This window comes from Centropristis striata, chromosome 8 (genome assembly GCF_030273125.1).
Source record: "Centropristis striata isolate RG_2023a ecotype Rhode Island chromosome 8, C.striata_1.0, whole genome shotgun sequence".
Classification (NCBI taxonomy): Eukaryota; Metazoa; Chordata; class Actinopteri; order Perciformes; family Serranidae; genus Centropristis; species Centropristis striata.
In genome coordinates, this window is record NC_081524.1 from 18,299,078 (window position 1) to 18,326,751 (window position 27,674).

Sequence of the window (27,674 nt, forward strand, 5' to 3'; positions counted from 1 at the left end):
GCAAGTAGAGAATGTGAATACTTCTTCCACCACTGAACTTATTCATATGGAGTCTGGCAGTCCGCCGGCGGTCTAAAATGTGCTTGAAAACAGCAGGGATACAGAGCTGGACAATGGTTTGCTGTAAAAAGGTTCATGAAAACTGAAAAAAAATCAAATGTCTTGATTTGAACCGGTGATTGACACGAGTTAGCATTAGCATTTTCAATGTATTTACATTCACACACTTTACAACCGTGGAGCAAGCCGACACACCATCCTCATTTAACCATAGACTATAGCTGAATCCCAAAGTCAAGGAAGGATACTCAAACGGCTGGATTTGAAGGATTCTACGTCATCAACATCTGTCAAAGGACTGTCCCAATGTCCAGGATCCTCCAGAGGACAAAGTCCTTCTGTTGCCCAAATTCCCAGGATGCATGTATACACATATGCATCCTTGGGATTTGTGCACTCCAAGTACCCATAATGCTTTGTGCACACTGCTCTACCAGGAGATTTAAAAATGGCGAGCAATAGCTGTAGGGACCAGTGCTCGGGCGAAGCACTGGTCCCTAGATAGCAGCATGTATCTCCGAATGTCTGGCCGAGCATATGTATCTGAATTGCAACATTCAGGTCACAAACTAGAAGTAATGGTGTGGGACATGAAAAAGGAAAGGAAGATATACCATAGTTAAATCAACCTCTGATGGAAATCAGACATGACATTAAGGACAGTCAGGAACATGGATACCGGAATACAAAGGAGTTTTTGGTCCAAAATACAGAGTACCTTAGAGATCAGCTCAGAGACACTATGAAATGGCTACAACAGCATGACTCAAAACTCTGAAAAATATACATTGGGTTCTGCCCTCCATGATAGAGATAATCCGCTGACTGCAGGAAGAACAATGAGAACATGCGAACCGGCGACTGCCACTGAGACCATGCGTACCGGCGATTGCCACCCAGACCATGCGAACAGGCGACTCTGTCGCTGAGAGACCATGTGAACCGGTGACTCTGTCGCTGAGACCATGTGAACCAGTGACTCTGCCGCTGAGACCATGTGAACCGATGACTGTCGCTGAGACCATCTGAACCACTAACTCTGCCGCTGAGACCATGCAAACCAGTGACTCTGCCTCTGAGACCATGCTAACCAGTAACTCTGCCGCTAAGAACATGCGAACCGGTGACTGCCACTGAGACTATGTGAACCGGCGACTGCCACTGAGACCATGCGAACCGGCGACTGCTACTGAGACCATGTGAACCGGCGACTGCCACCGAGACCATGCGAACCGGCGACTGTGTCGCTGAGAGACCATGTGAACCGGTGACTCTGTCGCTGAGACCATGTGAACCACTAACTCGGCCGCTGAGACCGTGTGAACCAGTAACTTTGTCGCTGAGACCATGTGAACCAGAAACTCTGCCTCTGAGACCATGCAAACCAGTAACTCTCCCGCTAAGACCATGCGAACCGGCGACTGCCACTGAGACCATGCGAACCGGCGACTGCTACTGAGACCATGTGAACCGGCGACTGCCACCGAGACCATGCGAACCGGCGACTGTGTCGCTGAGAGACCATGTGAACCGGTGACTCTGTCGCTGAGACCATGTGAACCAGTAACTCTGCCGCTGAGACCATGTGAACCAGTAACTCTGCCGCTGAGACCATGTGAACCAGTAACTCTGCCTCTGAGACCATGCAAACCAGTAACTCTCCCGCTAAGACCATGCGAACCGGCGACTGCCACTGAGACCATGCGAACCGGCGACTGCTACTGAGACCATGTGAACCGGCGACTGCCACCGAGACCATGCGAACCGGCGACTGTGTCGCTGAGAGACCATGTGAACCGGTGACTCTGTCGCTGAGACCATGTGAACCAGTAACTCTGCCGCTGAGACCATGTGAACCAGTAACTTTGTCGCTGAGACCATGTGAACCAGAAATTCTGCCTCTGAGACCATGCAAACCAGTAACTCTCCCGCTAAGACCATGCGAACCGGCGACTGCCACTGAGACCATGCGAACCGGCGACTGCTACTGAGACCATGTGAACCGGCGACTGCCACCGAGACCATGCGAACCGGCGACTGTGTCGCTGAGAGACCATGTGAACCGGTGACTCTGTCGCTGAGACCATGTGAACCAGTAACTCTGCCGCTGAGACCATGTGAACCAGTAACTTTGTCGCTGATACCATGTGAACCAGAAACTCTGCCTCTGAGACCATGCAAACCAGTTACTCTCCCGCTAAGACCATGCGAACCGGCGACTACCACTGAGACCATGCGAACCGGCGACTGCTACTGAGACCATGTGAACCGGCGACTGCCACCGAGACCATGCGAACCGGCGACTGTGTCGCTGAGAGACCATGTGAACCGGTAACTCTGTCGCTGAGACCATGTACACCAGTAACTCTGCCGCTGAGACCATGTGAACCAGTAACTCTGCCTCTGAGACCATGCAAACCAGTAACTCTCCCGCTAAGACCATGTGAACCAGTAACTCTGCCGCTGAGACCATGTGAACCAGTAACTTTGTCGCTGAGACCATGTGAACCAGTAACTCTGCCTCTGAGACCATGCAAACCAGTAACTCTCCCACTAAGACCATACGAACCGGCGACTGCCACTGAGACCATGCGAACCGGCGACTGCTACTGAGACCATGTGAACCGGCGACTGCCACCGAGACCATGCGAACCGGCGACTGGGTCGCTGAGAGACCATGTGAACCGGTAACTCTGTCGCTGAGACCATGTGAACCAGTAACTCTGCCGCTGAGACCATGTGAACCAGTAACTCTGCCTCTGAGACCATGCAAACCAGTAACTCTCCCGCTAAGACCATGCGAACCGGCGACTGCCACTGAGACCATGCGAACCGGCGACTGCTACTGAGACCATGTGAACCGGCAACTGCCACCGAGACCATGCGAACCGGCGACTGTGTCGCTGAGAGACCATGTGAACCGGTGACTCTGTCGCTGAGACCATGTGAACCAGTAACTCTGCCGCTGAGACCATGTGAACCAGTAACTTTGTCGCTGAGACCATGTGAACCAGAAACTCTGCCTCTGAGACCATGCAAACCAGTAACTCTCCCGCTAAGACCATGCGAACCGGCGACTGCCACTGAGACCATGCGAACCGGCGACTGCTACTGAGACCATGTGAACCGGCGACTGCCACCGAGACCATGCGAACCGGCGACTGTGTCGCTGAGAGACCATGTGAACCGGTGACTCTGTCGCTGAGACCATGTGAACCAGTAACTCTGCCGCTGAGACCATGTGAACCAGTAACTTTGTCGCTGATACCATGTGAACCAGAAACTCTGCCTCTGAGACCATGCAAACCAGTAACTCTCCCGCTAAGACCATGCGAACCGGCGACTACCACTGAGACCATGCGAACCGGCGACTGCTACTGAGACCATGTGAACCGGCGACTGCCACCGAGACCATGCGAACCGGCGACTGTGTCGCTGAGAGACCATGTGAACCGGTGACTCTGTCGCTGAGACCATGTGAACCAGTAACTCTGCCGCTGAGACCATGTGAACCAGTAACTCTGCCTCTGAGACCATGCAAACCAGTAACTCTCCCGCTAAGACCATGCGAACCGGCGACTGCCACTGAGACCATGCGAACCGGCGACTGCTACTGAGACCATGTGAACCGGTGACTGCCACCGAGACCATGCGAACCGGCGACTGTGTCGCTGAGAGACCATGTGAACCGGTAACTCTGTCGCTGAGACCATGTGAACCAGTAACTCTGCCGCTGAGACCATGTGAACCAGTAACTCTGCCTCTGAGACCATGCAAACCAGTAACTCTCCCGCTAAGACCATGCGAACCGGCGACTGCCACTGAGACCATGCGAACCGGCGACTGCTACTGAGACCATGTGAACCGGCGACTGCCACCGAGACCATGCGAACCGGCGACTGTGTCGCTGAGAGACCATGTGAACCGGTGACTCTGTCGCTGAGACCATGTGAACCAGTAACTCTGCCGCTGAGACCATGTGAACCAGTAACTTTGTCGCTGAGACCATGTGAACCAGAAACTCTGCCTCTGAGACCATGCAAACCAGTAACTCTCCCGCTAAGACCATGCGAACCGGCGACTGCCACTGAGACCATGCGAACCGGCGACTGCTACTGAGACCATGTGAACCGGCGACTGCCACCGAGACCATGCGAACCGGCGACTGTGTCGCTGAGAGACCATGTGAACCGGTGACTCTGTCGCTGAGACCATGTGAACCAGTAACTCTGCCGCTGAGACCATGTGAACCAGTAACTTTGTCGCTGAGACCATGTGAACCAGAAACTCTGCCTCTGAGACCATGCAAACCAGTAACTCTCCCGCTAAGACCATGCGAACCGGCGACTGCCACTGAGACCATGCGAACCGGCGACTGCTACTGAGACCATGTGAACCGGCGACTGCCACCGAGACCATGCGAACCGGCGACTGTGTCGCTGAGAGACCATGTGAACCGGTAACTCTGTCGCTGAGACCATGTACACCAGTAACTCTGCCGCTGAGACCATGTGAACCAGTAACTCTGCCTCTGAGACCATGCAAACCAGTAACTCTCCCGCTAAGACCATGCGAACCGGCGACTGCCACTGAGACCATGCGAACCGGCGACTGCTACTGAGACCATGTGAACCGGCGACTGCCACCGAGACCATGCGAACCGGCGACTGTGTCGCTGAGAGACCATGTGAACCGGTGACTCTGTCGCTGAGACCATGTGAACCAGTAACTCTGCCGCTGAGACCATGTGAACCAGTAACTTTGTCGCTGAGACCATGTGAACCAGAAACTCTGCCTCTGAGACCATGCAAACCAGTAACTCTCCCGCTAAGACCATGCGAACCGGCGACTGCCACTGAGACCATGCGAACCGGCGACTGCTACTGAGACCATGTGAACCGGCGACTGCCACCGAGACCATGCGAACCGGCGACTGTGTCGCTGAGAGACCATGTGAACCGGTGACTCTGTCGCTGAGACCATGTGAACCAGTAACTCTGCCGCTGAGACCATGTGAACCAGTAACTTTGTCGCTGAGACCATGTGAACCAGAAACTCTGCCTCTGAGACCATGCAAACCAGTAACTCTCCCGCTAAGACCATGCGAACCGGCGACTGCCACTGAGACCATGCGAACCGGCGACTGCTACTGAGACCATGTGAACCGGTGACTGCCACCGAGACCATGCGAACCGGCGACTGTGTCGCTGAGAGACCATGTGAACCGGTGACTCTGTCGCTGAGACCATGTGAACCAGTAACTCTGCCGCTGAGACCATGTGAACCAGTAACTTTGTCGCTGATACCATGTGAACCAGAAACTCTGCCTCTGAGACCATGCAAACCAGAAACTCTGCCTCTGAGACCATGCAAACCAGTAACTCTCCCGCTAAGACCATGCGAACCGGCGACTGCCACTGAGACCATGCGAACCGGCGACTGCTACTGAGACCATGTGAACCGGCGACTGCCACCGAGACCATGCGAACCGGCGACTGGGTCGCTGAGAGACCATGTGAACCGGTAACTCTGTCGCTGAGACCATGTGAACCAGTAACTCTGCCGCTGAGACCATGTGAACCAGTAACTCTGCCTCTGAGACCATGCAAACCAGTAACTCTCCCGCTAAGACCATGCGAACCGGCGACTGCCACTGAGACCATGCGAACCGGCGACTGCTACTGAGACCATGTGAACCGGCAACTGCCACCGAGACCATGCGAACCGGCGACTGTGTCGCTGAGAGACCATGTGAACCGGTGACTCTGTCGCTGAGACCATGTGAACCAGTAACTCTGCCGCTGAGACCATGTGAACCAGTAACTTTGTCGCTGAGACCATGTGAACCAGAAACTCTGCCTCTGAGACCATGCAAACCAGTAACTCTCCCGCTAAGACCATGCGAACCGGCGACTGCCACTGAGACCATGCGAACCGGCGACTGCTACTGAGACCATGTGAACCGGCGACTGCCACCGAGACCATGCGAACCGGCGACTGTGTCGCTGAGAGACCATGTGAACCGGTGACTCTGTCGCTGAGACCATGTGAACCAGTAACTCTGCCGCTGAGACCATGTGAACCAGTAACTTTGTCGCTGATACCATGTGAACCAGAAACTCTGCCTCTGAGACCATGCAAACCAGTAACTCTCCCGCTAAGACCATGCGAACCGGCGACTACCACTGAGACCATGCGAACCGGCGACTGCTACTGAGACCATGTGAACCGGCGACTGCCACCGAGACCATGCGAACCGGCGACTGTGTCGCTGAGAGACCATGTGAACCGGTGACTCTGTCGCTGAGACCATGTGAACCAGTAACTCTGCCGCTGAGACCATGTGAACCAGTAACTCTGCCTCTGAGACCATGCAAACCAGTAACTCTCCCGCTAAGACCATGCGAACCGGCGACTGCCACTGAGACCATGCGAACCGGCGACTGCTACTGAGACCATGTGAACCGGCGACTGCCACCGAGACCATGCGAACCGGCGACTGTGTCGCTGAGAGACCATGTGAACCGGTAACTCTGTCGCTGAGACCATGTGAACCAGTAACTCTGCCGCTGAGACCATGTGAACCAGTAACTCTGCCTCTGAGACCATGCAAACCAGTAACTCTCCCGCTAAGACCATGCGAACCGGCGACTGCCACTGAGACCATGCGAACCGGCGACTGCTACTGAGACCATGTGAACCGGCGACTGCCACCGAGACCATGCGAACCGGCGACTGTGTCGCTGAGAGACCATGTGAACCGGTGACTCTGTCGCTGAGACCATGTGAACCAGTAACTCTGCCGCTGAGACCATGTGAACCAGTAACTTTGTCGCTGAGACCATGTGAACCAGAAACTCTGCCTCTGAGACCATGCAAACCAGTAACTCTCCCGCTAAGACCATGCGAACCGGCGACTGCCACTGAGACCATGCGAACCGGCGACTGCTACTGAGACCATGTGAACCGGTGACTGCCACCGAGACCATGCGAACCGGCGACTGTGTCGCTGAGAGACCATGTGAACCGGTGACTCTGTCGCTGAGACCATGTGAACCAGTAACTCTGCCGCTGAGACCATGTGAACCAGTAACTTTGTCGCTGATACCATGTGAACCAGAAACTCTGCCTCTGAGACCATGCAAACCAGAAACTCTGCCTCTGAGACCATGCAAACCAGTAACTCTCCCGCTAAGACCATGCGAACCGGCGACTGCCACTGAGACCATGCGAACCGGCGACTGCTACTGAGACCATGTGAACCGGCGACTGCCACCGAGACCATGCGAACCGGCGACTGGGTCGCTGAGAGACCATGTGAACCGGTAACTCTGTCGCTGAGACCATGTGAACCAGTAACTCTGCCGCTGAGACCATGTGAACCAGTAACTCTGCCTCTGAGACCATGCAAACCAGTAACTCTCCCGCTAAGACCATGCGAACCGGCGACTGCCACTGAGACCATGCGAACCGGCGACTGCTACTGAGACCATGTGAACCGGCAACTGCCACCGAGACCATGCGAACCGGCGACTGTGTCGCTGAGAGACCATGTGAACCGGTGACTCTGTCGCTGAGACCATGTGAACCAGTAACTCTGCCGCTGAGACCATGTGAACCAGTAACTCTGCCGCTGAGACCATGTGAACCAGTAACTTTGTCGCTGAGACCATGTGAACCAGAAACTCTGCCTCTGAGACCATGCAAACCAGTAACTCTCCCGCTAAGACCATGCGAACCGGCGACTGCCACTGAGACCATGCGAACCGGCGACTGCTACTGAGACCATGTGAACCGGCGACTGCCACCGAGACCATGCGAACCGGCGACTGTGTCGCTGAGAGACCATGTGAACCGGTGACTCTGTCGCTGAGACCATGTGAACCAGTAACTCTGCCGCTGAGACCATGTGAACCAGTAACTTTGTCGCTGAGACCATGTGAACCAGAAACTCTGCCTCTGAGACCATGCAAACCAGTAACTCTCCCGCTAAGACCATGCGAACCGGCGACTGCCACTGAGACCATGCGAACCGGCGACTGCTACTGAGACCATGTGAACCGGCGACTGCCACCGAGACCATGCGAACCGGCGACTGTGTCGCTGAGAGACCATGTGAACCGGTAACTCTGTCGCTGAGACCATGTACACCAGTAACTCTGCCGCTGAGACCATGTGAACCAGTAACTCTGCCTCTGAGACCATGCAAACCAGTAACTCTCCCGCTAAGACCATGCGAACCGGCGACTGCCACTGAGACCATGCGAACCGGCGACTGCTACTGAGACCATGTGAACCGGCGACTGCCACCGAGACCATGCGAACCGGCGACTGTGTCGCTGAGAGACCATGTGAACCGGTGACTCTGTCGCTGAGACCATGTGAACCAGTAACTCTGCCGCTGAGACCATGTGAACCAGTAACTTTGTCGCTGAGACCATGTAAACCAGAAACTCTGCCTCTGAGACCATGCAAACCAGTAACTCTCCCGCTAAGACCATGCGAACCGGCGACTGCCACTGAGACCATGCGAACCGGCGACTGCTACTGAGACCATGTGAACCGGCGACTGCCACCGAGACCATGCGAACCGGCGACTGTGTCGCTGAGAGACCATGTGAACCGGTGACTCTGTCGCTGAGACCATGTGAACCAGTAACTCTGCCGCTGAGACCATGTGAACCAGTAACTTTGTCGCTGATACCATGTGAACCAGAAACTCTGCCTCTGAGACCATGCAAACCAGTAACTCTCCCGCTAAGACCATGCGAACCGGCGACTACCACTGAGACCATGCGAACCGGCGACTGCTACTGAGACCATGTGAACCGGCGACTGCCACCGAGACCATGCGAACCGGCGACTGTGTCGCTGAGAGACCATGTGAACCGGTGACTCTGTCGCTGAGACCATGTGAACCAGTAACTCTGCCGCTGAGACCATGTGAACCAGTAACTCTGCCTCTGAGACCATGCAAACCAGTAACTCTCCCGCTAAGACCATGCGAACCGGCGACTGCCACTGAGACCATGCGAACCGGCGACTGCTACTGAGACCATGTGAACCGGCGACTGCCACCGAGACCATGCGAACCGGCGACTGTGTCGCTGAGAGACCATGTGAACAAGTAACTCTGTCGCTGAGACCATGTGAACCAGTAACTCTGCCGCTGAGACCATGTGAACCAGTAACTCTGCCTCTGAGACCATGCAAACCAGTAACTCTCCCGCTAAGACCATGCGAACCGGCGACTGCCACTGAGACCATGCGAACCGGCGACTGCTACTGAGACCATGTGAACCGGCGACTGCCACCGAGACCATGCGAACCGGCGACTGTGTCGCTGAGAGACCATGTGAACCGGTGACTCTGTCGCTGAGACCATGTGAACCAGTAACTCTGCCGCTGAGACCATGTGAACCAGTAACTTTGTCGCTGAGACCATGTGAACCAGAAACTCTGCCTCTGAGACCATGCAAACCAGTAACTCTCCCGCTAAGACCATGCGAACCGGCGACTGCCACTGAGACCATGCGAACCGGCGACTGCTACTGAGACCATGTGAACCGGCGACTGCCACCGAGACCATGCGAACCGGCGACTGTGTCGCTGAGAGACCATGTGAACCGGTGACTCTGTCGCTGAGACCATGTGAACCAGTAACTCTGCCGCTGAGACCATGTGAACCAGTAACTTTGTCGCTGAGACCATGTGAACCAGAAACTCTGCCTCTGAGACCATGCAAACCAGTAACTCTCCCGCTAAGACCATGCGAACCGGCGACTGCCACTGAGACCATGCGAACCGGCGACTGCTACTGAGACCATGTGAACCGGCGACTGCCACCGAGACCATGCGAACCGGCGACTGTGTCGCTGAGAGACCATGTGAACCGGTAACTCTGTCGCTGAGACCATGTACACCAGTAACTCTGCCGCTGAGACCATGTGAACCAGTAACTCTGCCTCTGAGACCATGCAAACCAGTAACTCTCCCGCTAAGACCATGCGAACCGGCGACTGCCACTGAGACCATGCGAACCGGCGACTGCTACTGAGACCATGTGAACCGGCGACTGCCACCGAGACCATGCGAACCGGCGACTGTGTCGCTGAGAGACCATGTGAACCGGTGACTCTGTCGCTGAGACCATGTGAACCAGTAACTCTGCCGCTGAGACCATGTGAACCAGTAACTTTGTCGCTGAGACCATGTGAACCAGAAACTCTGCCTCTGAGACCATGCAAACCAGTAACTCTCCCGCTAAGACCATGCGAACCGGCGACTGCCACTGAGACCATGCGAACCGGCGACTGCTACTGAGACCATGTGAACCGGCGACTGCCACCGAGACCATGCGAACCGGCGACTGTGTCGCTGAGAGACCATGTGAACCGGTGACTCTGTCGCTGAGACCATGTGAACCAGTAACTCTGCCGCTGAGACCATGTGAACCAGTAACTTTGTCGCTGAGACCATGTGAACCAGAAACTCTGCCTCTGAGACCATGCAAACCAGTAACTCTCCCGCTAAGACCATGCGAACCGGCGACTGCCACTGAGACCATGCGAACCGGCGACTGCTACTGAGACCATGTGAACCGGCGACTGCCACCGAGACCATGCGAACCGGCGACTGTGTCGCTGAGAGACCATGTGAACCGGTGACTCTGTCGCTGAGACCATGTGAACCAGTAACTCTGCCGCTGAGACCATGTGAACCAGTAACTTTGTCGCTGATACCATGTGAACCAGAAACTCTGCCTCTGAGACCATGCAAACCAGAAACTCTGCCTCTGAGACCATGCAAACCAGTAACTCTCCCGCTAAGACCATGCGAACCGGCGACTGCCACTGAGACCATGCGAACCGGCGACTGCTACTGAGACCATGTGAACCGGCGACTGCCACCGAGACCATGCGAACCGGCGACTGTGTCGCTGAGAGACCATGTGAACCGGTGACTCTGTCGCTGAGACCATGTGAACCAGTAACTCTGCCGCTGAGACCATGTGAACCAGTAACTCTGCCTCTGAGACCATGCAAACCAGTAACTCTCCCGCTAAGACCATGCGAACCGGCGACTGCCACTGAGACCATGCGAACCGGCGACTGCTACTGAGACCATGTGAACCGGCGACTGCCACCGAGACCATGCGAACCGGCGACTGTGTCGCTGAGAGACCATGTGAACCGGTAACTCTGTCGCTGAGACCATGTGAACCAGTAACTCTGCCGCTGAGACCATGTGAACCAGTAACTCTGCCTCTGAGACCATGCAAACCAGTAACTCTCCCGCTAAGACCATGCGAACCGGCGACTGCCACTGAGACCATGCGAACCGGCGACTGCTACTGAGACCATGTGAACCGGCGACTGCCACCGAGACCATGCGAACCGGCGACTGTGTCGCTGAGAGACCATGTGAACCGGTGACTCTGTCGCTGAGACCATGTGAACCAGTAACTCTGCCGCTGAGACCATGTGAACCAGTAACTTTGTCGCTGAGACCATGTGAACCAGAAACTCTGCCTCTGAGACCATGCAAACCAGTAACTCTCCCGCTAAGACCATGCGAACCGGCGACTGCCACTGAGACCATGCGAACCGGCGACTGCTACTGAGACCATGTGAACCGGCGACTGCCACCGAGACCATGCGAACCGGCGACTGTGTCGCTGAGAGACCATGTGAACCGGTGACTCTGTCGCTGAGACCATGTGAACCAGTAACTCTGCCGCTGAGACCATGTGAACCAGTAACTTTGTCGCTGAGACCATGTGAACCAGAAACTCTGCCTCTGAGACCATGCAAACCAGTAACTCTCCCGCTAAGACCATGCGAACCGGCGACTGCCACTGAGACCATGCGAACCGGCGACTGCTACTGAGACCATGTGAACCGGCGACTGCCACCGAGACCATGCGAACCGGCGACTGTGTCGCTGAGAGACCATGTGAACCGGTAACTCTGTCGCTGAGACCATGTACACCAGTAACTCTGCCGCTGAGACCATGTGAACCAGTAACTCTGCCTCTGAGACCATGCAAACCAGTAACTCTCCCGCTAAGACCATGCGAACCGGCGACTGCCACTGAGACCATGCGAACCGGCGACTGCTACTGAGACCATGTGAACCGGCGACTGCCACCGAGACCATGCGAACCGGCGACTGTGTCGCTGAGAGACCATGTGAACCGGTGACTCTGTCGCTGAGACCATGTGAACCAGTAACTCTGCCGCTGAGACCATGTGAACCAGTAACTTTGTCGCTGAGACCATGTGAACCAGAAACTCTGCCTCTGAGACCATGCAAACCAGTAACTCTCCCGCTAAGACCATGCGAACCGGCGACTGCCACTGAGACCATGCGAACCGGCGACTGCTACTGAGACCATGTGAACCGGCGACTGCCACCGAGACCATGCGAACCGGCGACTGTGTCGCTGAGAGACCATGTGAACCGGTGACTCTGTCGCTGAGACCATGTGAACCAGTAACTCTGCCGCTGAGACCATGTGAACCAGTAACTTTGTCGCTGAGACCATGTGAACCAGAAACTCTGCCTCTGAGACCATGCAAACCAGTAACTCTCCCGCTAAGACCATGCGAACCGGCGACTGCCACTGAGACCATGCGAACCGGCGACTGCTACTGAGACCATGTGAACCGGCGACTGCCACCGAGACCATGCGAACCGGCGACTGTGTCGCTGAGAGACCATGTGAACCGGTGACTCTGTCGCTGAGACCATGTGAACCAGTAACTCTGCCGCTGAGACCATGTGAACCAGTAACTTTGTCGCTGATACCATGTGAACCAGAAACTCTGCCTCTGAGACCATGCAAACCAGAAACTCTGCCTCTGAGACCATGCAAACCAGTAACTCTCCCGCTAAGACCATGCGAACCGGCGACTGCCACTGAGAACATGCGAACCGGCGACTGCTACTGAGACCATGTGAACCGGCGACTGCCACCGAGACCATGCGAACCGGCGACTGTGTCGCTGAGAGACCATGTGAACCGGTGACTCTGTCGCTGAGACCATGTGAACCAGTAACTCTGCCGCTGAGACCATGTGAACCAGTAACTCTGCCTCTGAGACCATGCAAACCAGTAACTCTCCCGCTAAGACCATGCGAACCGGCGACTGCCACTGAGACCATGCGAACCGGCGACTGCTACTGAGACCATGTGAACCGGCGACTGCCACCGAGACCATGCGAACCGGCGACTGTGTCGCTGAGAGACCATGTGAACCGGTAACTCTGTCGCTGAGACCATGTGAACCAGTAACTCTGCCGCTGAGACCATGTGAACCAGTAACTCTGCCTCTGAGACCATGCAAACCAGTAACTCTCCCGCTAAGACCATGCGAACCGGCGACTGCCACTGAGACCATGCGAACCGGCGACTGCTACTGAGACCATGTGAACCGGTGACTCTGTCGCTGAGACCATGTGAACCAGTAACTCTGCCGCTGAGACCATGTGAACCAGTAACTTTGTCGCTGAGACCATGTGAACCAGAAACTCTGCCTCTGAGACCATGCAAACCAGTAACTCTCCCGCTAAGACCATGCGAACCGGCGACTGCCACTGAGACCATGCGAACCGGCGACTGCTACTGAGACCATGTGAACCGGCGACTGCCACCGAGACCATGCGAACCGGCGACTGTGTCGCTGAGAGACCATGTGAACCGGTGACTCTGTCGCTGAGACCATGTGAACCAGTAACTCTGCCGCTGAGACCATGTGAACCAGTAACTTTGTCGCTGATACCATGTGAACCAGAAACTCTGCCTCTGAGACCATGCAAACCAGTAACTCTCCCGCTAAGACCATGCGAACCGGCGACTACCACTGAGACCATGCGAACCGGCGACTGCTACTGAGACCATGTGAACCGGCGACTGCCACCGAGACCATGCGAACCGGCGACTGTGTCGCTGAGAGACCATGTGAACCGGTGACTCTGTCGCTGAGACCATGTGAACCAGTAACTCTGCCGCTGAGACCATGTGAACCAGTAACTCTGCCTCTGAGACCATGCAAACCAGTAACTCTCCCGCTAAGACCATGCGAACCGGCGACTGCCACTGAGACCATGCGAACCGGCGACTGCTACTGAGACCATGTGAACCGGCGACTGCCACCGAGACCATGCGAACCGGCGACTGTGTCGCTGAGAGACCATGTGAACCGGTGACTCTGTCGCTGAGACCATGTGAACCAGTAACTCTGCCGCTGAGACCATGCGAACCAGTAACTTTGTCACTGAGACCATGTGAACCAGTAACTCTGCCTCTGAGACCATGCAAACCAGTAACTCTCCCGCTAAGACCATGCGAACCGGCGACTGCCACTGAGACCATGCGAACCGGCGACTGCTACTGAGACCATGTGAACCGGCGACTGCCACCGAGACCATGCGAACCGGCGACTGGGTCGCTGAGAGACCATGTGAACCGGTAACTCTGTCGCTGAGACCATGTGAACCAGTAACTCTGCCGCTGAGACCATGTGAACCAGTAACTCTGCCTCTGAGACCATGCAAACCAGTAACTCTCCCGCTAAGACCATGCGAATCGGCGACTGCCACTGAGACCATGCGAACCGGCGACTGCTACTGAGACCATGTGAACCGGCAACTGCCACCGAGACCATGCGAACCGGCGACTGTGTCGCTGAGAGACCATGTGAACCGGTGACTCTGTCGCTGAGACCATGTGAACCAGTAACTCTGCCGCTGAGACCATGTGAACCAGTAACTTTGTCGCTGAGACCATGTGAACCAGAAACTCTGCCTCTGAGACCATGCAAACCAGTAACTCTCCCGCTAAGACCATGCGAACCGGCGACTACCACTGAGACCATGCGAACCGGCGACTGCTACTGAGACCATGTGAACCGGCGACTGCCACCGAGACCATGCGAACCGGCGACTGTGTCGCTGAGAGACCATGTGAACCGGTGACTCTGTCGCTGAGACCATGTGAACCAGTAACTCTGCCTCTGAGACCATGCAAACCAGTAACTCTCCCGCGAAGACCATGCGAACCGGCGACTGCCACTGAGACCATGCGAACCGGCGACTGCTACTGAGACTATGTGAAACGGCGACTGCCACCGAGACCATGCGAACCGGCGACTGTGTCGCTGAGAGACCATGTGAACCGGTGACTCTGTCGCTGAGACCATGTGAACCAGTAACTCTGCCGCTGAGACCATGTGAACCAGTAACTTTGTCGCTGAGACCATGTGAACCAGTAACTCTGCCTCTGAGACCATGCAAACCAGTAACTCTCCCGCTAAGACCATGAGAACCGGCGACTGCCACTGAGACCATGCGAACCGGCGACAGCTACTGAGACCATGTGAATCGGCGACTGCCACCGAGACCATGCGAACCGGCGACTGTGTCGCTGAGAGACCATGTGAACCGGTGACTGTCGCTGAGACCATGTGAACCAGTAACTCTGCCGCTGAGACCATGTGAACCAGTAACTTTGTCGCTGAGACCCTGTGAACCACTAACTCTGCCTCTCAGACCATGCAAACCATTAACTCTGCCGCTGAGACCATGCGAACCGCCGACTGCCACTGAGACCATGCAAACCGGCGACTGCCACTGAGACTACTATGTACTAAAATACTACGTATCAATTTCTTTAAATGAGATTTGAATTTAAAGTAAAAAATAAATATTTCACCTGAAATTAATATATTATTAATGTAGGCTTATTAAGGATGTTTAACCCATCATTTCAGGACTGTCAATAATTTTTTATTTTATCCAATGAGACTTGAAGAAGTTTATTATTGTGTTTGTGGTAATCTACATTTGAATGTCATTATAGTTATGTTTTAGAAGATAAAACTAATGTTAATTGCAAAATGAATGTCATTGAAAATAATGTTAATGTCATTGAAAGGCCTTGAAAATCTACCATTGCTTTTTTTGTTTGTTTGATGTCCTTCTCTCTGGGTCAGGAATTGCAAAACTATCGTAAAATTTTGAAGCAACCAAGTAGATTGATACTTGTGTATACAGATAGCTTTCCCCTGAGACACCGGTGTTGGTCTCTTGCATGCAATGTTTAGACTTACCCTCTCCGCCCCCTCCCCAGAAACAACAATTACAAATCTCACAAAAGTTTTGTTAATCTAAAAAGTTACCATCATGATGTAACCTCTCCTTGGATGGAAGTCCGTGCAATGGTTGGTTTAAAAAAAAAGAAGATGATGTTTAGTATGATTGATTTGCATTAAGTTATGTACTTAAATATACATTTCATGTTTGTGTTTGTTGAAATGGAAGACATACAATGTTTTGTGTATCACTTTGTGCAGAATTAACAATTAAAGAATTTTTTAAAAAGCCTATCTTTTCAACTGGTGAACGGGGGCAAGTGGGTCCAGAGGTCATCCAGCTGTTCTTGGACTGCGGGGGTGTCTGTATTTTCAGAACCTGATGACACACAATACCAAATTTATTCATACATTATAAATACTCAATTGTGAATTAATATTTTATTATTCAAAGGAAGTAGTTAAGACAGCAGATTGTATTATCAGGCCATGTCTGTGTCCACTGTGATGGGGAAAAAAACAAACCCATACCTTGTAGACTGGAGAAGGAGTTGTGGGTGCGTTATCCATCATCCACAGCCGGCTGGTTGACGGAGGTCTTTGAGGTACCCCATGGTCGGAAGTGGTTGGGTACTCCTAACCTAACCTAAATATAAATGTGCAAAAAATATGAAAAGTTAGCTTAGTCTGTCTTGAAGATGCTGGACACAGGAAACCTGGAAAAGTCAGAAAATACAGTGACTTCTATACTATACATTGAGAGCCACGTGCTGAAAAATCTGCATAATGTGAAATACTTACTCTGATGTGAAACAACAACATGGTGATGGCTTCTCAGGTTTTAGCCTACAAAATAAATAAATACAACATGTTAATGAGACAGCAATACTTAATTACATGAGAGTTTGACCAAGCGTCAATTAATGAATGAACATTATTGTTACCATTTTTTTTTTTACTAGTTACTAGTTTTTGTACTAATAATCTATTTTCCCCCATTCTCTAATTTAAAAATAAATAAATACACGAATAATACTAATAATATTGATTATCCCAAATACACCTTTCCTTCAGATATATTTGTATATCACTATACATGACATCACAGAACAGTCGTTGAAAGTTCTTTATGAATAATAATTTCAGTGTTTCTTAACATTACAAAAGCATTTTTTTAAAATTGCTTACCTAAAAAGGTGAAGACAAACAACTGAATGCTGAAGGTCAACGAAGAACTGGATACTCAAGTCTCTTAGGTGAAGTAGTGTTTATCTAGAACAGGATGACAACCGTGAGCATTGCAGCAATGTAACAATAATGTGTTATTAATGTTTTAAATAACTGAATGAATGTATCACTTATTCATAAAAATCAGTATGAAGCTGAATATAATCATTTGAATTAAATACACACATAGCACTTCTAGAAACATAGCAAAATTTTCAGCATATGTGCCCCTCTGCATCCTTTATAGATAATATAAATTTTAACTTTCTTCATACATTTTTACGTGTTTTATACATTTTTATAGCAGCCATGGTCCTCAGGGGTCAAAAAGGACCTCATGACATTAGACTGGTTTTAGGAAATGTAGAAAAAAATATTATCAACTTTTTTTTCACCTTTTAAGGTAACTCATAACCAAAAAAATATATATTTCATTTTCATATTTTTTTCATTATTATTGGTCAATTTTTTTCAAATATACAAATATCAAAACATAAGTTTCACTAAAAGTTGACATGACCTACTCTGTGCATTCCCATCAAGAATTATTTTTCTCTCTCTTGAAATGAGGCCTAATTTTGAATATTTGACTAAAATTGACCAATAATAAAGAAAATAATATGAAAATTATATATCAATCAATCAATTTTTGGGGCATGAGTTGCCTTAAATGATAAAAAGATTTTTTTTTTAAAAAGTTGGTAGAAATTTTTTTTTTTCCCCGAAAAACAGTCTTGTGTCATGGGATCCTTTTTGACCCCTGAGGACCATGGGTATATAGTCGACAGGAGGACCACACAAGGGTTAAAAAAAAAAATAATACATAATTTATGAAGTAGTTTATGTTAATAACAGTCTTTGACAAACACTCACCAGTAAATAAATGGTCAAGCTGTAAATCTGTGAGGTGAAAAACAGGATTAAAGCTTGCAAAGAAGATGAATATGAATGGATAGGTTGATAATTCTATTGACACCACAGCTCTGTAACACCATGGTAATAGTTAGGTAACAATCTGATAATAGTGGCGAATACTTTCAAAAGCTTTCAGTGTAATAGTACCCAAATGCACCCTATACTAAATTTAAGCCATTAATGGCTATGACTCTGGTATTACAAATACACCTTATTACATAATAACCTCTATTATCAAAATAGTACTGCAGTATTAATATCGGAAGAAAACAGGATTAAAGCCTACAACAAAAAAGCTTCAAAGCACAACTTGAGGACACACACACACACACACGCACACACACACACACACACACACACACATACACACACACAGACACACATGAATTAATCCAAAACTGTTTCAGCCTACATTTCCAACTTCCAATAAATCTCTCTCACACACACACACACACACAGAGTACATTAATATTAGTCACAGGAGCACATACTTCAGGTACCAGTTGACATGACAAATTGGAAAAAAGAAATGGTAATAGTTTCGGTAATAGTCTGCTTACAGTAGTGAGTAACATTGACATTGACACAATGTAAATCTTAAATGGTGAAGTAAACTACCGGTTCATCATTGCAGTAAATTTTAACAGCCCTGACTCCATGGTTAAATGTATATCCCCATGATTATCTTTTCTTTTTAACCTCTCATTACCAAGTGACATGAGTTTCAGTTTAATATCCAAATACAACGAATGTTCAAATTTAGCCATTGATTAGTATGACATTGGTATTACTATTACACCTTATAAGAATACCAAAACATCCTCACAAAAAACAGGTATATTATCAAGAAGCTACCATCAAAATCCACATACAATTAGCATAAGCTAGCAATTTTTTTGCATTATTATATTATTATTAGCATAATGACACCTTCCCAGATAGACACAAGACAAAACACAGCAATCATAAACTGTTGCGGCCAAAAACCATGCAATGCACTCTTAGAATCAATAGTGTTTGCTAACACCAGACACATCTACTGTTATAACAACTGTTAGCATCATGGTAACTGTAACATGGAGCAACTGTGAAGATATTCTGCCTCGACGGACCATTTATAAATTGCTTCAACATGATGCTAAAGCTAGCTCGCTAGAGAGCTCTAGCTCAGACCTAAGACCAGTAGCCGCGAATAAATTAGCAAAATAAAATGACAAACATCGTCCAAATGAAAGTCAAATAACTTGCAACTACATTTCACAAAGGACATATTTTCGACAGTAGTTTAAAAGTTCAAATATAAAAATGCTAACATTACAAGGCACAATTGTAACGGTAGTATGCTAGCGAGATATACAGTAAATAAACTTCTTACCTCAGACGAGAGTTCAGCCACAGTGAGCAGGCAGAGGTGGTGCGCGGAGCGAGGACTTTTGACACATTGGGGGCGGGGCCAAGGCTGACCCCGGGCCTCTAATGATTGGTCATTTTCCAGCCCTCCACGTTGGTGCCTTTTCAGTTTACTGCTGCCAGCTGGTTGCGGCGGCATCATCTAAAGACCTGCAGTCCAGCGGTCTCTCTGAAGCAGAGGACGGTGGTCGTCTTAATTTACGTCAGTCTTCTCAGACAGCCCACAAACATTGGAAGACTTTCTGATCATATCCTTGTCAAGGTTCCTTTTTCTTTTTTAAAGGGTTAAAGGTTAAAAAGTGCTGTTCCGGCCTTTATTTGTTCATGTAAACAACGCCCCCGGCCATTAGCTATATGAGACCGGCTATTTATTGAGGAAATGTAAAATGAAACCAACATAGCAGTCAGAAATACTTAAGAATCAATGAATCAATAAAGGCCTGATCCAAGCACAGGCCGGATCAAAACATTAAAAACATTTGTGGGCTGTCTGAGAAGACTGACATAAATTAAGACGACCGCCATCCTCTGCTTCAGAGAGACAGCCTGCACCGCTGGACTGCAGGTCTCTGCTCGGTGTCACGGCAAACCCATGCATCTAACACTTTAACTACTCTATAATCATTTAGAAACAAGAAACAGCATTTTTTTAACCTTTTTATTACCAGTGATGAAGCAGCTGTCAGCAGTAAACTGAAAAGGCACCCACGTGGAGGGCTGGAAAATGACCAATCATAAGAGGCCCGGGGTCAGCGCGAAGTCCTAGCTCCGCGCGAGCAGAGCTCCACCGCGAGCGAGCACGGGGGAGAATCTGCTTCACTCAGTTGCTGAATATGTGCGCGAAGATAAAACAATGACTCAAATATGACGCTATAGTCCACCTCTGCCTGCTCACTGTGGCGGAACTGTCTCCACCAGCAGTTGATTGCTCTGCTCTGATTGGTCAACTCCACCTGGCCACCTGGTTGCTTAGCTACCAAAGCCTCCCCCCCCCCCCACACCCTTCCAAGACAGACATTCTAACTTAACGGACATGGCATTTTTTCATAAAGCATGAGACCTTATAACTTGACCATACATTGTCCAATCTGCTTCAAACTTGTCATGCATGATGATGGTTCATCATCACTGACCAGTTCTACATAACAATATTATAAATTTATAGACAGTCTATGATAACAATATATAGTAAATTCCCGCCCTTTTTGATTAGCCACGCCCCTTTCATAACTAATAAACTGTCCTAGAAACTTGTATAAGAGAATCAAGGGCCAGAGGCAAGCACACAATCAAAATTTCTTTAGAAATTTTCTAGTTTTTGTATTATTATTTTTTTAAATCTTTTTTCACTTCTGTAGAAATTAACTGTATGATTATTATTGTGTATTATTATTTTTTTATTTTTTACTGCTGTAGAAAATAAACTGTATGATTATTATTTTTGTATTATTATTATTTATCTTTTTTTACTGCTGTAGAAAATAAACTGTATGATTGTTATTTTTGTATTATTATTATTTTTCATCTTTTTAATGCTGTAGAAAATAAACTATATGATTATTATTTTGCATTATTATTATTCTTTTATCTTTTTTACTGCTGTAGAAAATAAACGGTATGATTATTATTTCTGTATTATTATTTTTTATCTTTTTTAGTGCTGTAGAAAATAAACTGTTATTATTATTACTCTTATTATTAATATTATTATTATTTTATCTTAATAGGGATTAAAGAAAAAATATAAAAAATAAATAATAATAATGATACAGTTATTTTTTACAGCAGTAAAAATACATTATAATAATAATAATAATAATAATAATAATAATAATTTTTTACAGCAGTAAAATATATTTAAAAATAAAATAAATAATAATCATAACAACAACAACAACAACAACAACAAGGATAATAATAATAATAAGGTTAATTTTTAGTAGTAAAGCAGTGAAAAGTATATTTTTTTTAAATAACAATTCAAAAAGGCGATACAGGCACAAAAATTACTTTAGACTAATATATCAGCACATTTTTTCTGCTTCTATTTGAGTTCTTATCAGTCAGTGTGTGTGTGTGTGTGTGTGTGTGTGTGCGTCTGATTGATGCAAACACTCAGCTGCGCCTCTCTGCGTCCATTCTGCGCTGCTGCTGCGGAGGAGGAGGAAGAAGAAGAAGAACAAGAAGAGGAAGACACGACGAGAGGAACGGTGGAGGCAGAGAGCCGAGCAGCGCTTTGTTTACCTTCAGATGCCTGCAGATGATGATGATGATGATGGCACATCCTTCCTTTCACCCGCACATTTAAACACGCAGCGTGGGAGCGGAGGAGGAGGGGGGTGGTGCAGAAACCTTTCCGTCTCGTCCTGAATTGAAACACAACAGAGACTCAGTAGTGTCGTGTTTAAAATAAAATGACGCTCTCCAGAAACCAGGTCGCTGATATTTGGATGTTACCATGAGAGGAACCGGCATGGATCTGCTGTGGAGGATCTTAGCAGCTCTCAGCTTCGACTGCTTTAAAGATTCATCGTCGTCAAAGTGAGTGGACATAAATCAACCTGTATTTCACCGGATGTAACCTGAAAATTCCCAAACAATCCATGAATATTCCTGTGGAATGACTTAAAATGGCATCTTAACCTATTTTTCTATTTCCTGTTTATTTTTCTCTCATATTTTCTTATGATTATATATGTTTAGATAATCATCAATTATCTAATCCTCACTAATGGCTCAATACCCGAGGACAGATTTGATGTGTGAAACGATTAAAAATGTCAGTGCAGGCTGTGACAAATCAAGCAAAAATAGATTATTTTTTAAAGAGGAAATATCATCCTCCACTTCACAGTTGTTATGACAACAGGTTTTTCTGAGTCATTATTTGCTCTCATTTTGTCCAGTTTTGCCTCAAATGAAGGCCAGTTCCTGTTACACAACTTAGAGAACCCAAAAAGCCATTTTTAAACCAGTTTAGTCCAGGAATATAAACACAAGAGGAAGCATTGAATGCATTTATTATTTAAAAATATGTCTGAGTAGGATGCCATTATTACAGTTGTTCCACTGCACCTATTAATGAGACTGTACACTGCAAAAAAGGTGTGTCTAAAAACAAGATAAAACACTAAATCTGAGGGAAATGATCTTGCTGCATGGACAGATAATTTCACTTGACAAGCTTTCTTAAATTAAGATTATTAATCTAGAAATAAGCATGTTGTATGCTTAAAATAAGAAATTAACTCTTAAAACAAGATAAATTAAAGCTGCAAGCAGCGATGAACTGGCCCGAGCAGAGTGCACTGACAATTATTTGTTTCTTACCAAGATAAAAAAAAACCTTTAGATTTAGAAGTGTTAGATAATTTATTTTGTTTTAAGAGTTAATTTCTTATTTTAAGTGTTCAACATGCTTATTTCTAGATTCAACAATCTTAATTTAAGAAATCTTGTCAAGTGAAATTATCTGTCCATGCAGCAAGATCATTTCCCTCAGACTTAGTGTTTTTATCTTGACACCCCTTTTTTGCAGTGCAGTTCCTGTTACACACCTTAGTGAACCCAAAAAGCCATTTTTAAACCAGTCTAGTCCAGGAATATGAACAGAAGAGGAAGCCTGGGTGCATTTAGTATTTTAAGAATATGTCTGAATAGGATGCAAACAATCTGAGGTTGATTTGCCATAATTACAGGTGTTCCACTGCACCTATTAATGAGACTGTACCTGCATCTGACACAACATACAATAAAGAAGGACAAATGTCAGCATACTCACCTCCACAGTTACAATTATGGCGCAATAACCCAGCTCCACCCACCTCAGGTCTTGTTTGACCAGTTTTTGATTCCGTAGAACAAATCTGCACACCAACATTTAATCTGATTTTTGTCTGTGCACCAGAAAAGCCGGTCCAAGTACAACAGCTGTCTCCTTTATGTTGTTAACCCTTTGATGCACAACATATTAGCACCCCTTCTAATGCACAATATGGGTCAAAAGTGACCCTCATTCATTTCCCATGTTATTTAATGCTGCTGTGTGTTTCTGTGCTCTATGTTTTGATATCAACTTATTTTATGATTGCGTATTCCAGGTATTCTTTAAATATCTTGTTTTTTATAACATCAGATCATTATTTCCATTTTGCCTCTCATACTTTATAAAGAAAAAAAGTTTTTGTATTATTACATAGCTAACTACTTTGCTAAGTAGTTAGCTTAGCAAGCTACTTAGCCAAGAAGTTAGCTAAGTAGTTAGCTTAGCAAGCTACTTGGCTAAATACTTAGCCAAGGAGATAGCTAAGCATTTAGCTAAGCAAGCAGATATTGAGCCAAGAAGTTAGCTAAGTAGTTGGTTTAGCACGCTACCTAGCTAACTACTTATCAAAGAAGTTAGCTAAGTAGTTAGCTTAGCAAGCTACTTAGCTAACTACTTATCCAAAAAGTTAGCTACGTAGTTAGCTTAGCAAGCTACTTGGCCTAGAAGTTAGCTAAGTAGCTAAAAAATGGATATGGGTCATTTTGACCCATGTTGTGCATTAGAAGAGTAGTGACACAAAAAGGGATTTTATTTAAAAATAATAATAAAGGAAAACATAAAATTTGGATTTATGATTATCAAAAACAAACTAATTGAGGAAAACCTGGAATACTAAATGATGGAAATAATTTATTGCAAAGATATAGAACATAAAAACTCTGTCGGGTCACTTTAGACCTATGCTTTAGACCCATGTTGTGCATCAAAGGGTTAAGAAGGTTTGGTTAAATGTCTCAGGCTGCTGTTTTGATTAATTATTCATTTCTTTCAAACAAAGATGTCAAAAAATCTCAGGATCCAGCATAATAATGTCAGAATTTGCTGTTTTTCTTCTTTATATGACCATAAATGGACAAAACAAGACATCAAATTGGACTTTGGTGGACATATCTCACTATTTTCTGACATTTTACAGACCAAATGATGACTCAGTTAATCAATAAAATAGCTGGCAGGTTAATCAATAATGAAAATATGGTTGTTGTAGTTGTAGCTCTACTTTGACTTGTTGGCTTTAAATTTCATGCTAAAACTTTAAAAAAGAGCAGCATAGTAAGATCAGTGCTAAAGTGATTGTTGATAATATGATTGTTTGTTTGTTTTTGATGCATCCAGTACAAATTGCATTTGCTTACTTTTCTGTGTTATATTAAGTAGTAAATTAAAATATATTTTGGTTTTGTGCTGTTTTTTAAAATCGGCTAAACAGTGAATCGATTCAAAATAAGAATAAAAAGTAAAAAAAGAAAGCAAATGAGTCTGTTTACCAAAATGCCATTGCTCTCTGTTGGACAAACACTGGAGACACTTTTTTAATAAAACATGTCGAACATATATTTCTGTACTGCAATTTCTCTCTTTCGCTTCACATTTACACAGATACTGATATATGTGATGGGCCAGGCCAAGATATCTTCTCCAGTTTTCACTTTTATTCTCCAGTACTCATGATTTATTCAAACAGTTTTTGCTTGACAATGTCTGAAGAAGAAATGTGTCCCAGCTGATTTAAATTCACAAGGCCATCAGTACAGTGAGTCAGGGTTGAAACTTACAAGTGTTTTTTTAGTTGAATATTTATAAGTTTATATGTTTCAGAAGCTGACATTATCTGGGATTTTTTTAAACAAATAATTGATTATCAAGTTTATTTTGTCGATCAATTGTGTAGTCGACAAGGTTATAATAGTTTTGGATTTTTCATTAGTTTTAGTTTTAGTTTTAATTTCGTTGTCGTTTCGTTTCAAATTCAGTTAGTTTTAATTAGTTTTAGAATGAGTTTGCTAGTTTTAGTTTAGTTTTTATTTTTTGAAAATGCTAAGTTTTAGTTTAGTTTTTATTAGTTTTAGTGTTTTTGTAATGGACTATGTGTTGGGTGCGAGATTCAAAGAGGTCATAATAAATTTTGCCTTTATTTCCTTTGGTTTGTCCATCTCAGCCCCAATAAGGTTATTAACTCTTACAGTTCCAGGTGTTTTGAATTTTGGTTTGTGTGTAGAAATCCCAGTCTCAGTAAACATATTTACCATGTGTTCCTGCAGGTTCAGTAACAGAATCCTCTTTCTAATAGAAACACTGGATTATGTATGAAAAAAGTTGACAAAGACGAAAATGAAGGACATTTTCACTATAATTTTAGTTAGTTTTAGTTAGTTTTGTAACCACACAATACAGTTTCAGTTAGTTATGTTTGTTTTTAAAAAAAAAATTTATTTAACCTTTTTATTTTTATTTCATCCATCCATCCATCCAATCTCATCCGCTTATCTGGGGCCGGGTCACGGGGGCAGCAGGATAAGCAGGTCATTCCAGGCGCCCCTCTCCCCATTTTCTCCCCTCTATTTTTATTTCAGTTAATGAAAAATGTTTTTTCAATTCTAGTTTTCGTTATTTTGTTAGTTTTTGTTAACTATAACAGCCTTGGTAGTCGACTAATCATTATGTCCCGCCTCCTCCCTTCAGGTCTCCCACCAAACAGAGCTCCAGCCAGGCCGGCAGCCTGGAGAGCAGCTCCCTGACCGGCTCTCTGTCTCTGGGCCCCGACCTGCCCCACTGCCAGTGCTGCATTTCCTACGAGGCCCGCCTGAAGCGCCTCTCCTGCGGACACCTCTACTGTGACCCCTGCTGCGACCAGATTGTTAACCTGGCTTTCGAGGACATCGAGGGCCTGTCCGACTACCCCTGCCCCATGTGCAAGTCCATCCGGCAGCTGGGAGGCCTCGGCCCCTCCTCCTCCGGGTACTTCTACGGGCCCGACGGCATCCTTCAGCAGCAGCAGAGCACAGGGAGCGAGCATGGGAGCCGCTGGGGCTGAACAAGGACTCTCCTCAGCTGGTTTTAAAGCACTGCCACTGCCATGAAAGATATGTGGACTAATGCACATCACACTTCATTCTGTCGTCTGTGATCATCAGGTGAAACGTGCACTGCAAAAAGGGGGTCTAAAAACAAGATAAAAACACTAAATCTGAGGGAAATGATCTTGCTGCATGGACAGGTAATTTCACTTGACAAGATTTCTTAAATGAAGATTGTTAAATCTAGAAATAAGCATGTTGAACACTTAAAATAATAAATTAACTCTTAAAACAAGATAAATTAAAGCTCCAAGCAGCGATGAACTGGCCCGAGCAGAGTGTACTGACAATTATTTGTTTCTTACCAAGATTAAAAAAACTTTAGATTTAGAAGTGTTACATAATTGATCTCGTTTAAAGAGTTTATTTCTTATTTTAAGCGTACAACATGCTTATTTCTAGATTTAATCTTAATTTAAGAAATCTTGGCAAGGTAAATTATCTGTCCATGCAGCAAGATCATTTTCCTCAGATTTAGTGTTTTTATCTTGTTTTTAGACACACCTTTTTTGCAGTGAGAATGCACACACAGAGACAAACATCCGTTTGTTCAAAGTGCCAACATGCATCTCAGCACATTGGGAGTTGAAAACTTGCACGTCATCTTAAAGTGTGGAAGAGAGCTCGCTTGTATTTTGGTTCGTGTAGTGAAACAACATGAGCCAGAAAAAAAATCCATGTTTTCACTAAGCATGCAGGTTTTTTGTGTAAAAAGTTTCATTCTACTGAACATAAAGTTGGAGGCTGGAGAGAGCAAACCAGAGCTTTACATGACTTAACTGTGCAGTAGGTATTTTGTAACATTTCCTGTGAAAGTATAAAGCATTTTGCACATTATCTGACTTTACATATCATGCAAGGCGTTCAGATTTTAAATTACATGTACAGTGCCATGCTACTTTTTAAGTGTTCCAGATCATATGTAAATATTTATTTTGTTAAAAAATAAAGTTTGTGAGCTGTGTATGAGATTTGTTTCTGTTGAGCACAGATCACGAGTCTGTTTATGAACTGATAACACGTTTTTATTTTTCAGGATCAAAACATGCTGATACAAAAAATATG

At 46.8% G+C, this 27,674-nt stretch overlaps 1 long non-coding RNA gene across 1 annotated transcript; it reads right to left on the bottom strand.

Annotated features, from left to right (window-relative positions):
- Nucleotides 1-16,794: 16,794 nt before the first annotated feature.
- LOC131976827 (uncharacterized) lies at nt 16,795-17,428 on the bottom strand. Its single transcript, XR_009394825.1, has 3 exons — nt 17,343-17,428; nt 16,956-17,000; nt 16,795-16,870 (listed from the first exon to the last, which is right to left on the bottom strand). It is a non-coding gene; the product is annotated as an uncharacterized LOC131976827 (long non-coding RNA).
- Between the last annotated feature and the right edge of the window lie 10,246 nt (nt 17,429-27,674).